The 13,425-nt window shown below is 43.6% G+C and overlaps 1 protein-coding gene across 2 annotated transcripts in view; it reads right to left on the minus strand.

The window, feature by feature from the left end:
- LOC140403867 (putative RNA-binding protein Luc7-like 2) overlaps positions 1 to 13,425 on the minus strand; it is a 111,954-nt gene that overhangs the window by 78,634 nt on the left and 19,895 nt on the right. The window contains exon 2 of one of the 2 annotated variants that reach the window (XM_072492076.1): positions 2,769 to 2,839. The exons of the other annotated variant lie outside the window; for it this stretch is intronic. The gene's annotated coding sequence lies outside the window, so the exon portion shown is untranslated. The remainder of the gene's footprint in view (positions 1 to 2,768; positions 2,840 to 13,425) is intronic. 2 annotated transcript variants of the gene reach the window in all.

A 13,425-nucleotide genomic window follows, 5' to 3' on the forward strand; every position in this document is an offset into this window, starting at 1 on the left:
GTAAGGTATGATTCAGAAAGTATGACTACATCAGGCTATTGCTCGACTGGTCTGTGGGACAGCTTTCCCAATTTTGGCATATGCCTCCAGATATCAGAAAGGAAAACTTTGCAGGGTTGAAATGGCTGGGTGTGCCATTGTCATTTTGTTGCCTTGGTTGATACCAGGTAATCCATCCGGTTTCATTCCTCTTTGACTTTTCTGTAATGGTTTGGTGCAACTGAGTGGCTTGTGAAACCATTTCAGAGGACAGTTAAGAGTCAACTACATTGTTGTGGGTCAGGAGACACATGTGGGCCAGATCAGGCAAGGACAGCAGAATTTCTTCCCTGAAGGACATTAGTAAACCAGATTGATAGCTTCATAACACCATGACTGGAATTAGCTTTTAATTCCAGATTTATTAAGTGAAAATGTCCATAAATCCATAAACTGTAACAGGTGCACCCCAAAAACACACAGAATCTATGGAAGAAAAAGGGGGAATAGTTTTATAGTTGTAGTCAACCAACAAATGTACCCAATAACCTTGCAGTGCAGCATATTATCAAATCAGCACAATGTCAAGCCTTGTTTGATGCCTATGTATCAAGCTATTGTATATAGCATTTCTACACATTCCTCTGTTGAATTAAATTTGGCTGTATGCTGCCCATGGCATTTATGCCACTACTCAATGACAGTTTTATTAATGTTTAATAAATGCTCTTATGGACTACAACATTAAGAGCATTAACTGCAGAAATAAATCTACTGCTAAGTTCCTACACTGTAACAATTAAGGCCACTTGATTTAAAGCTGGGGCTATTGCAAAACATTGATTAAAAAAGCATTGTTACTGAGTGGGCCGAAGGGCCTGTACTGCGCTGTATCGTTCTATGTTCTGGTTATTAGAGAAAGTACACAAAATGGTTAGGAACTTATTAAAAAATTCTGGAGAATGTCAGGCATGAATGATCCCCCCCCCCCCACCACAAACCATCAGAATAATATCCTGGAATAAATGTTATTGCTCATAATACAAATATATTTTGAATACTAGTTTAGATGCACTGGATGAGCAATATATAATATACATGGAGTTGAGATACTGTTTTTAACATGAACAGACTGCTTTCAAATGCAAGTTGTGGGTCTTTAAAAAGACAGTGAATTGCTCCTCTCCCCAGCTTACACTCCACCCAGAGATAGCCGAGGTTCACATTTCTGATTGCGGAGTCTTAGAAAGGGACAGTTCCTGCTTGTCCAGCTGGAGAGAAAGAGGCACAAAATAACGGAATACTTTCCGCTTCTTGGGAAGGAAAATTGCGGGTCAGGAGTGATGTTATTATTTCCAGCTGTACCTAAGCCAGGAACACTACAGGGCTGTGCTGAGAAAGCACACAATAATACAAACTTTGATGGACCACCATGCTGTAATTTCCATTCTCCTCGTTCCGCTAACAGATTGATGGTCTACATTCACAGCACACAAGTTTTAAAAAAACCTAAACCAAAATGTCAATTTCAGGATCAGAATGTTGGATCCAAGCAGGCAAAGTGGAGTAAAAATTAAACCAGAACTAAATAGAAAATACAGCATGTTGAAAACTCCCTCATGGACCAGGTGAATGAGCAAGAATGTCAGTAGTTTTATGGGAGCGATGGATATGCCAAGCTTTAGTTCTGCAACGGGGATCAAGTTCTCATTTATGGTTTAATAAATCTGAGCAGCTCGGTCCACTAACAATCTACAAATTGTTGTTTTGCAGAAACAAATCAGATCACTGCTCCTTAGCACATCTGATACCTTCGCTCACATTTCTGGGAGAAATAAAACTATATTTAGATGCTTAAGACAAAAATAAGATGAACACAAAAGATAGCCTCTCCCTTCTCTCTGTAGAAAACTATGCCAGTAGGACGCATTACTGAGTACAGCTGACCAGTCTATAAAATGTTTCCTATCCTACACAGCTGCACTCTCAGTGAGGGAGAGAAGAAATGGTTTCCGTGTTCCTATAATATGCTATAAAATCATAATTTCTTGGCTAGTCTCTTTTCTCGTGCATCTGATGAAGTATGGATACTTCATTCTCTCAGATATGACATGTTAGGATTTTGCAGAGGTTTACCATGAGGATTTAAAGGTTGTGCTTTCATTGTAACCGACTGGTAATATTGTGACGGTTCTGCCTATAAATTCAGCTTTTTGCCACAGTTACCCATCACTGTGATGCTAGTCACATCGAGCACTAAGTGCAACCCCGAGTCAAGATGACTGTCAATTTCAGAGTAAGCAACTTTGTAAGCTTCCGGCACATAGCTGCACTGCGCAGCCAGGCCAATTCTTGCTTGGTACCACCATCACCCTGGAAAAAAAGTTTCAGTGAGTGAAAAACTAATTCTGATAACCCAAGGTTTTTAAAATGGCTAATTTGCATTTAAACCCATAAATCTTGACCAAATGCTCCAGAATTTGTTTCTTGATATGCGCAAACAATGCAATTAAATCACAGCATGTGTCTCAGAAATACTGGTCCCAGTTTAAATCTAGTGGTCTCAAATTGCTGCTTGCAGGTTAGCAGTAGAATCCTTTCTATCGATTCCCCCCAAAACTGAAGTAAACCTACATATCAAATTGGTCTGGCCAGAGTTGTTACTGCATTGCAGTTTACTCATTTCCCATTGTTGTGTACACCGTATCTTTGTATATTGCAGCTATTAAAATTGACTGTTTCCTTGTCCACATTTATTAACACAGCTGGAAAAATTAGTCATGACTCACGGCTCGATGAACGCGGGGTGTTTCTGTAACTCCCTTGCAGATTGAAGTAGGCAGGCAAAGATACACTGAACCTTTATAAATAAAACAAGGGGCCAAATTGTTCAGTTTGTATAGGAATAAAAGAGTAACGCCCAGCAAATTCAACAATGCATCTAACTGCAATATTACATGTCCTGGAAGGGAGGAAAAAAAATCTTTGTAATTATATGCAACCCAAATGCTTTAAACACAAAGGAGTCCATTCCTTCCAGTTTAGATAATCAAATTTTGACTTGCCACAATTGACAGTTTACAGAGCCTTACAGACAGTTCCATTCACCCCCTCCCCAATTATTTTGACTAATCAGTACCTCCAAGTAAATTCTGATTAAAATTCCAAATGTATTACCAATTCAGAGCAGGAAGAGGAAGAGATAATTCTACAATCCCCCACTACCAAGTGCATACTCCTAATGAGTGTGGCTCCCAACTGATTTTCATTAGCCCTAAGTTTCTTTTATGTGTACATGTTTAAAAAAAAATAATTGCACCAATGCATAACTGTGCACAGGTTGCACAGAAAAGGTTATGGGGTCATGTTGCTTCAACCATCATAAAACATTCCTTACAGAATACTTTATTACATCAATGAGTCAATCCACAGCAAATCAAGTGAAAATGAAGTACTTTCAGCTTAAAATACTTTTCAATTCAGGACGTTCGTACAGAAGCCTCGATTCTGTTTCATTGAACCAATTCTGGTGTCCAAATATTATCTGACAAGATGCAGCAACATGCTACAAGTGACAACTTAGAACAACCTCTTGAAACTTTTTTAACACCAGCTCCTACTACTGTAAGATTCCACTAAATGAATGAATTTGCTTTTGAGAGTTTACTTTTTTCCTGCACTGCTACACTTATAATCTGTTTGATCAATCCTATGAATTAAAACAAAATCTGCAGGACTCCTATCCTTAAAGGTGGAGATTTTAAAGGATGATCCGCAACAAAGCTCAACTAAATCTTCCCAACAAGATGCACAAGGAGGAACCCAATTATCACATTACAAGTAACTATGGTATTGAAATTCCTTTGTGCACTTTCAGCTGTTATACATGCCGCTGTGTGCGCTATTTTAAACAAGTTGGTTAGTAACTTTGGTCAAATCCATATTAAAAATTTTACATTGCACAGAATTCCTGTCAACTTTTTCTATTAAATCCATTGCCCACATTTATACAGAAATTTCCTTTGTAAATCCATTGTGCTGCATTTACACCCTTCCGCTATTGGTGGTGACAGGTAATAAATGGCCTTGCTAGCCATATTCCCATCCCGTGAGTGAATTTAAAAAAACAGAAATATAGAAGGACAGAATATACAGAATGCAAAATGGGAACTGATTCAATTTGGTTGCCTTGGCTCATGTATACCTCAATCTCTGCTTCACCTGAAAACTACAATTGGTCTTGACTTCCTGTGTACAATATTATGAAATCAACCAATATAAGGAAATAATTTCAAACATCAAAGTCTACAAAGTATGTCAGTTTAAGGTTATGCTAGCAATAAACAAGCCACATGTAACTAACTGGGAATTTGGATGTGGATTTTTGATTTGTAAGTTTAAAAATGAGCGACCAATACCATCGTATGGGTATGTGATCTCAATACTCATTTGCATAGGGCAACACAGTGGCGCAGTGGGTTAGCCCCGGCTGTGGGTCACTATCCGTGTGGAGTTTGCACATTCTCCCCGTGTTTGCATGGGTTTCGCCCCCACATCCCAAAAAGATGTGCAAGCTAGGTGGATTGGCCACGCTAAATTGCCCCTTAATTGGAAAAAATGAATTGGGTACTCTAAATTTTTTATTAAAAAATAAAATTAAAAAATATTCATTTGCAGTGTATGCATATAGATTTTAACATTTTTATGTTTATAAAACAGTAAGCCAAAAGCATAGTGGGGTTTTGATGATAATGTGCTGTGCTTTACCTCTTTGATGATACATTGGTTGTTGAATATCCTGAGAGTTAAGGTGTTTTCCTAATAAAACAGTGTCACCATTGCCACACTTGTGGCTAGGAAGCAATTTTTATTGGACAACACTGGTTTAAAGAAAGATCTCCACTGTACAGAGGCCTTACTTCAGAAAGGTAACTAAAAAGATGCAGGGTTATGATTACTTTGCAAAGTTTCTACTTCTTATATTTACTTCCATTAGATATATAATGTCTAAAAATCTTGATACAGGAGGAATTTGCCACTTTAAATTGTTCAGATTGGCATACCTCAATTGGCTGATTTCAACTCTTGACTTCTGTCATTGTTTGACAGTGGATGAGAGAAGTACAAACAGGTGGATTAAAAACTACATGTCTTGGAGGAGTAGGTGGAATACATCAGAGTTCAGTCACTCAGCACACAGTAATATTTTGATCCTAATGGAGGAAAACAGCTTCCCAGGCACTTGGCATGCTTGGTCACATCAATCCAGCAAGTTTAGGCTCGTTAAAAGCAACAATATTTGCTTTCTTTCTGTGGAAAATACATTTTGATTTGCAGTTTTTTTTGGGGGGGCGGGGGGGGAAGAGAGAGAGAGAGAGAGAATGAGAATGACGGGGGAAAAAGGGATGCGAATGACAAATTTGCACGACTAATTTCATGGACCAAAAAAAATCATTTTAAGCAAATTTCACAAATGTACACTTCCCTCTTAGAAATTTTGTTTTCTGCTCGCTTAAAGGAACTCACATACTTACCAATTACATTTCCTACCAGAGGAAATGATAGACTTGAATGATGATCAGTGAACCCTTTGAAAATGCAAGTGCTAATTCTGAACAGATAGCAATAGTTAATAATCCCAAACAAGAATACTACATCCCAACAGTCACCTGTGGAAAGCTTTTAAATATTGAAGTTTTCTGTAAGGCAAGGCAAAATGTTTGTTTGGTCAGATTGACTTGATTCTCAAATGGGGCCATCGGTGGATGTTCTGAGCAAAACTACCAAATGTGATCCTTCCAACTATAACTGTTCAGGGTTAATGAGTATCTTCTGAGCTCAGTTCTTACAAATGACTATATGTCACAAACCTAAATAACCTACTCTGTTGTTCAGGGACTCTGCCCTCTATTCTGCATTACAAGGTGTTGCGTCAAAACATAGGAAGGTTTAACACCTATCAATGCCACACAGTCAATAAGAACCTCACATACATCCTTCATTAACAGAGGGATTGAATTTAAGAGCCGTGAGGTGATGATGCAGCTGTACAAAACTTTGGTACGGCCACACTTGGAGTACTGTGTACAGTTCTGGTCGCCACGTTTTAGGAAGGATGTGGAAGCTTTGGAAAAGGTGCAAAGAAGATTTACCAGGATGTTGCCTGGAATGGAGTGTAGGTCTTACGAGGAAAGGTTGAGGGTGCTAGGCCTTTTCTCATTAGAACGGAGAAGGATGAGGGGCGACTTGATAGAGGTTTATAAGATGATCAGGGGAATAGATAGACAGTCAGAGACTTTTTCCCCGGGTGGAACAAACCATTACAAGGGGACATAAATTTAAGGTGAATGGTGGAAGATATAGGGGGGGGGATGTCAGAGGTAGGTTCTTTACCCAGAGAGTAGTGGGGGCATGGAATGCACTGCCTGTGGAAGCAGTTGAGTCGGAAACATTATGAAATTAAATGAAAATCGCTTATTGTCACAAGTAGGCTTCAATGAAGTTACTGTGAAAAGCCCCTAGTCGCCACATTCCGGCGCCTGTTCGGGGAGGCTGTTACGGGAATTGAACCGTGCTGCTGGCCTGCCTTGGTCTTATTTCAAAGCCAGCGATTTAGCCCTGTGCTAAACGGCCCCTTAGGGACCTTCAAGCAGCTATTGGATAGGTACATGGATTACGGTAAATTGATAGTGTAGATTTATTTGTTCTTAAGGGCAGCATTGTGGATAGCACAGTTGCTTCACAGCTCCAGGGCCCCAGGTTCGATTCCGGCTTGGGTCACTGTCTGTGTGGAGTCTGCACATCCTCCCTGTGTCTGCTTGGGTTTCCTCCGGGTGCTCCAGTTTCCTCCCACAGTCCAAAGATGTGCAGGTTAGGTGGATTGGCCATGATAAATTGCCCTTAGTGTCCAGAATTGTCCTTAGTGTTGGGTGGAGGTGTTGACTATGGGTAGGGTGCTCTTTCCAAGAGCCAGCGCAGACTCAATGGGCCGAATGGCCTCCTTCTGCACTGTAAATTCAATGATAATCTATGATTAATCTAGGACAAAGGTTCGGCACAACATCCTGGGCCGAAGGGCCTGTTCTGTGCTGTATTTTTCTATGTTCTATACACCATGTCACCAATACTCCCTTTAAAATGTCACGGTGCATCACACCTTTAAATATTTCTGCACGGATGCTGTGCGCATGCATTTTTTGATGTGGAGATGCCGGCGTTGGACTGAGGTGAGCACAGTTAGAAGTCTTACAACACCAGGTTAAAATTCAACAGGCTTGTTTTGAATCACTGGCTTTCCAGTGATAAACAAAGCAACTGGAGAGGACTTGTAAAGTCCGTTTGGACTTGTAAAGACTTAATTACCTGCAAAGACTCGCATTCAAAGTATCGTCTTGCATCTTTGACTTTGTCTGTATAAATGTTTCTGGAACCTACCTCTTCTCTTCATTCACCTGAGGAAGGCGCAGTGCTCCGAAAGCTAGTGATTCGAAACAAACCTGTTGGACTTTAACCTGGTGTTGTAAGACTTCTTGCCATGCATTTTTTAAATGGAACAAGGCATGCTTGGTACATTTTAAGTTGTTGTGTGACCACATGCAGGAAAAATGCTCAGCGCACAACACTATCTGTCCAAAATATGATTTCATGCCAATATGTTCCTTCAGGAACCACTGTCCAGTAAAAAGGAAAAGTGCAAATTAACATTGCCAAAGCACAAAAGTGAGGCTTGATCCATTCTCCCTGAAGCCAGGAGCCCCATTTAGTGTGAGCAGCAGTCACTAGGGCATATCAATTTGCAGACAACTCATTAGAGTTCTGTTTTGGTACAATTATCTGGGTCAGATAATCTTTACTTCTTAATGGCTCAGAGGCTACCATACAAGTTATTTTTCAAGAACTGTATATCTTTGCATCTTACCTGATGCAAATTACTTCTAACATCTACTCGAGGATCCATTCATAATATTGTTTACTACACGTAAAAGCGGCATTACTAGGAATTTGCCCTTTAGCAATCCAGTACCAATAACACAGAGCTTACTTGTTTGCTCCAAAATTACAAACCAATCAACAATATTTTGGATTACATTTAACAATTTTGGAAACCCAATTTCCAGATCAGAAACTCTCAAATGCAATGAAAAGTCTATTCTTTCTACCCAAACAGTGCACATTAACTTCACATCTCAGAAAACAGCATTACAACGTGTGAATTTTCCACTTCCCAGTGTATTTTTAATGACAAAATGCAGTTTGTATGTATTTGGTGCTGTGAGGCTTTGACCACAGGTTACTGGTTTAACTGCCATAAGGCATTTCATATATGCTCCAACATCAAGAAGCCACGTTCATCCTGTCAATCTGGCCTGCACCTGAAGATGGGTGCAAGTAATGCTGTTAGCTAACTATCATCCATTCTAGGTCAATTGTATCAGGCCCGTATAAAGTGCAATCCTGAACTTGCTTTGGTTTGTGGTTTGTCTGTGGAAAATTCCAGACATCAATCTTGTAAATACGATTATATGTGTCAAGAGTTAATTGAAGTGGCACCAAAGGACAAATACTTCATGAGCACGCTGGCAAAGTCAAATATGAAAAACTATTAAAACTAGTTGGCATGCTCAACTTAAAAATTTCCTTGTCCCCCCCCCCCCCCGGTGACAAACAACTCCACAAACATTCCCACCTTGTCTCAAATCCCTCTGCTGAACCCCATAGCTCATACTGTATTTTCTCCAGCCGTAGGAAATCATATAGGTCACCCCAACCAGGCCGCTACCACCGGTGGTGCTGCTGACCACCACTCCAGTAAGATTTATTGCCAGGCAATCAGAGAGGCGAAGGCCACGACATCGGCCGTCCTCTCCATGAGCTCCGGGTTCTCCGAAACACCAAATTTCGCTACCAAAGGATCCGGCTCCACATATAGCAAGCACACCCATGCCACAAACCTTGGCCCAAACCCAAGCCTTCCCAGAACCTCAAACAAGTACCACCACTCCACCCGGTGGAATGCCTTTTCCGTATCCATAGACATCACTACCTCCGGTACCTGGATTCCCGAAGGATTCATGACTACATTTAACAACCTCCTTATATTGCTCAAGAGCTGCCTGCCTTTTATAATAATAATCTTTATTGTCACAAGTAGGCTTACATTAACACTGCAATGAAGTGACTGTGAAAAGCCCCTAGTTGCCACATTCCAGCGCCTGTTCGGGTACAGAGAGAGAATTTAGAATATCCAATTCACCAAACAGCACGTCTTTCGGGACTTGTGGGAGGAAACCGGAGCACCTGGAGGAAACCCACGCAGACAGGGAGAATGTGCAGACTCCGCACAGGCATTGACCCAAGCCGCGAATCGTACCTGGGAACCTGAAGCTGGGAAGCAACAGTGGTTTCCATTGTGCTACCTTGCCGCCCACACAAAGATGTTTGGTCCTCCACCCCTGGGTCACAACCCTCCAACCTTCACGTCAGCAACTTAGCCAGCACTTTTACGTCTGTATTTAACAGCGACATGGGCCTCTACAACCCACATTTCACCGGTTCCTTCCTCTTTTTCAGGATTAACGTGATCACTGCCTGCATAATTGGCTCTGGAAGCTCCACCTTCTCCAGCGCCTCGTTAAACACCCCCAAGAGATGCGGTGCCAGGTCCATCGCAACCTCCTTATAAAATTCCACCGGATATCCACCCGGCCCTGGCGCCTTTCCAGACTTTATACCCCTTATATTATCCAGTACGTCTCTCAACCCCAGGGGCTTCTCCAGCGCCTACCTTTTTACTGCCTCCAGCTGAGGAAACTAGCTCATCTAAAAACCGTCCCATGTCCCCCACTTCTCCCTCGGGTCTGCCTTGTACAATTCCTTGTAATACTCCCTAAACGCCTCATCTTCCCCGGCTCCGCCACCCCGAGCCCGTATCTTCAATATTTCCCTGGACGCGGCCTGCCTCCGCAGCTGGTGCACTAGCATTCGACTCACCTTCTCCCCATACTCATACTGCACCCCTCTTGGCCTACGCAGCTGTCCTACCGCCCTTAACGCTGTCAGCCTATCGAATTGTCCCAGTAACCTTTTCCTCCTAGCCAATCCTTCTGCGGTGGGCACCTTCGTGTACTCCCTAACCACCTCCACTATCTCGCTCATTAGACGGTCATATTCCTCCCTCCTTTCCCTATCTGCGTGAGCCTTGAAAGAGATAATCACCCCTGGACCATCTTTTTTAAGCGCTTCCCAAAAACTGGCCACATTCTGATTCAACTGCACATAATCCTTTATCGCCACCCGCACTTTGTCACAAAAGCCTCCATCTGCCAACACCCCGAATCAAACCTCCACCCCGGCCTCTGCTCTCGTCCCGGACTAAGCCGAACCACCTTTCTGTGAAACTCACTTATCTCACTGATTCTAGTACAGATTATTATTTGTCCAATTATCTGTTTGTGGTAACACCACCAGCGTCCCTTCCAATACCCCAGTCACAATCACTATCTCCCACCTGGGTCCCTCACTTCCTTCATGCTCACAAACTCCGTTTTCTTGCTCATTAAAATTGCCACTACCCTTGACTTCAAATTAAATCCTGAGTGGAAAACCTGACTGACCCACTTCTTCCTTAGCCTAACCTGGTCCTTCAGGCAGAGGTGTATATCCTGCAGAAAGACCAACTCCGCTTTCAAGCTCCTGAGGAGCGCAAACACCCGTGATCTTGTAATTGGCCCATTGAGCCCACGCACATTCCCAGCCTTACCGAAGGCTTGTGCCTCCATTCCCCTCTATCGTCCATCATCCTCCCCACTTAACTCCAGCCCCGGCCCAGTTAATTCCACCCTGTACCTAACCTACCCCAAATGGCCCCCTTCTCCCCCCCCCCCCTCACCATGTCACGACAGCCCCTCCCCCCGGGCCACCTCTCTTGGCCTTATTCCCCCACCTCAATTCCGTTCACCAGCATTACTTGCTAGCATGGCAGCCCCTGGCTAAAGGCTCCTCCCAATGACCCACCCCCCAATCCTCCACTCAGGGAAGAAGGCGCCCTGCTGATCTTACCCTCCCCACCAAAACAAAGTCTCATCCTGAACACCAGGTCACCTCCCCCGAGAGGAAACAAACAAGAGATAAAATACAAACAGTCCCATGAAACAAGCGGGGGGAGGGGGGGGGAGAGAGAGGAGGAGGAGGAAAGAACACCTATCCCCACAAACTTTAAACCCCTGCTACCCCTTATCAACCCAACAGTAAACAACAATCCCAAAAAAGAATCCCCTAAAGACCAGAGGAAAAGAAAACCCCTCAAACCCTACCCCCACTTCAATCGTATTCCCAACCATTACAAAATGCTGGCATTCCAGTTCCCCAGAATTGTTCAACTCCGTTCTCCCCCAGTTTATGCTCCTTGATGAAGTCCTCAGCCGTTTCTGGGGTCTCGAAGTAATATTCTCAGCCTTCAAATGTCACTCATAACTTCGCCAGGTAGAGCACCCCAAATCTGGTTGCCGCCGATGCAGCAACGCCTTGGCCTTGTTGAACCCTGTATGCTGTTTCGCCAACTCGGCTCCAATGTCCTGATATATTCAGAATTTGTTCCCCTCCCATTTACAGGTGCGTCTCTCCCTGGCCCAATGCAAGACCTTCTGTTTCTCCACAAATTTGTGGAGTTTCACCATCACCACCGCGGCGGCTCCCCAGCTCTAGGCTTTTGCCTCAGATACCTGTGTGCTCTGTCCACTTCAGGGGTCTTATCTAGTACCCTCCGCCACCATCTTTGACACGTACCTCGTGGCACTCACACCTTCCACTCCTTCAGGCAGGCCAACTATCCACATGTTCTGCCTTCTCAAACTGTTCTCCTGTTCCTCCACATTTGTCCTCGACGTCTTGCAAAGGTCTCCCAAGAGCCCCACCTCCGCCTCCGATGCCACCACTCGATCGCTGTGATCTGAAATCACACCTACAATCTCTCGGATCTGCGACCATTTCCAAACATTTCTCCAACCGGTCCATCGAGCTCTTCAGAGATGGCACAGCCCCTTCGAACAGTCCTCCCGTATTTCCTTCCACTGCTGGCAGAACTCATCCTTGATGAAAGCTATCAACTGATCCATCTGGGGCTTTCCAACTTGCACAAGCTCCCTCCGCCATCCTTCCACTGGCCGCTGTCCCACAGGTTCCCTCCAACTCTTGGCCAGGTCTCTCACCGTATTCTGCCGGGTTTGGTAGCCAGCAGACATACCACTCCCGGGGGAAGCTGCCCCTCCGAACTTCAACCACATCTTTTTGTCAAAATTACACCCAATATTGGGTAAAAAAGCTCTTTCCTATACCTTCCAGCAGGAGCAGCCTTGTGTGTGGCCACTCACACCATGGCCACCACTGGAAGTTTCCCACCAGAGACAGACCTGGCAAACAATGAAACCAAAATGTTCATGATCTGTACAAGTAAATTTCTGAGTTGTTAAAGGTACAAGGAGCCTTTAAAAGAAAACAAAAAGGTTGAATGTCGAGACAAATGCAATAAACAAAATCGAAATCACGTGATTGGGGTGACACAGTGGCACAGTGGTTAGACTGCTGTCTCACAGCGCCAGGAATTCAGGCTCAATTCCTACCTCAGGTGACTGTGTGGATATGTACGTTCTTCCCGTGTCTGCGTGGGTTTCCTCCGGGTGCTCCGGTTTCTTCCCAAAGATATACAGGTTAAGTGGTTGGCCATGCTAAAATTGGCCTTTAGTGTCCAAAGATATGTAGGTAAGGTGAGGTTATAGGGATAGGGTCGGGGAGTGGACCTTGGTAGGGTTCTCTTTCAGAAGGTTGGTGCAGACTCAATGGACCAAATGGCTTCCTTCTGCATTGTAGGAATTCTATGATTCATTCTATAATTACCAGTTTATTTCGTCCTCAGATAAATTGCCAAAGCTGCAATGATACCAACCTTTCTGTCCAAAAAAAATTCAAGTTTTGTACACCTAGGAAAATTTCTGAATTTTTGCTGTTTTCATTGGGGCTACGATGCTGCAGGAAGCAGAGGGTGGCACAGTGGTTAGCACGGCTGCCTCATGGCACCGAGGACCCAGGTTCGATCCCGGGTCACTGTCCATGTGGAGTTTGCACATTCTCCCTCTGTCTGCGTGGGCTCACCCCCATAACCCAAAGATGTGCAGGGTAGGCCACGCTAAATTGCCCCTTAACTGGAAAAAAATGTATATAAATAATTGTGATAATATAAATTTAGAGTACCCAATTATTTTTTTCCAATTAAGGAGCAATTTAGTGTGGCCAATCCACCTAACCTGCACATCTTTGGGTTGCGGACGTGAAACCCACGGAGATACGGGGAGAATGTGCAAACTGCACTCAGAGTGACCCGGAGCCAGGATCAAGCCCGGGTCCTGAGTGCCATAGTCAGCAGTGCTAACCACTGCACCACCCTCAAAAGTA

Source organism: Scyliorhinus torazame, chromosome 29 (assembly GCF_047496885.1).
Source record: "Scyliorhinus torazame isolate Kashiwa2021f chromosome 29, sScyTor2.1, whole genome shotgun sequence".
Classification (NCBI taxonomy): Eukaryota; Metazoa; Chordata; class Chondrichthyes; order Carcharhiniformes; family Scyliorhinidae; genus Scyliorhinus; species Scyliorhinus torazame.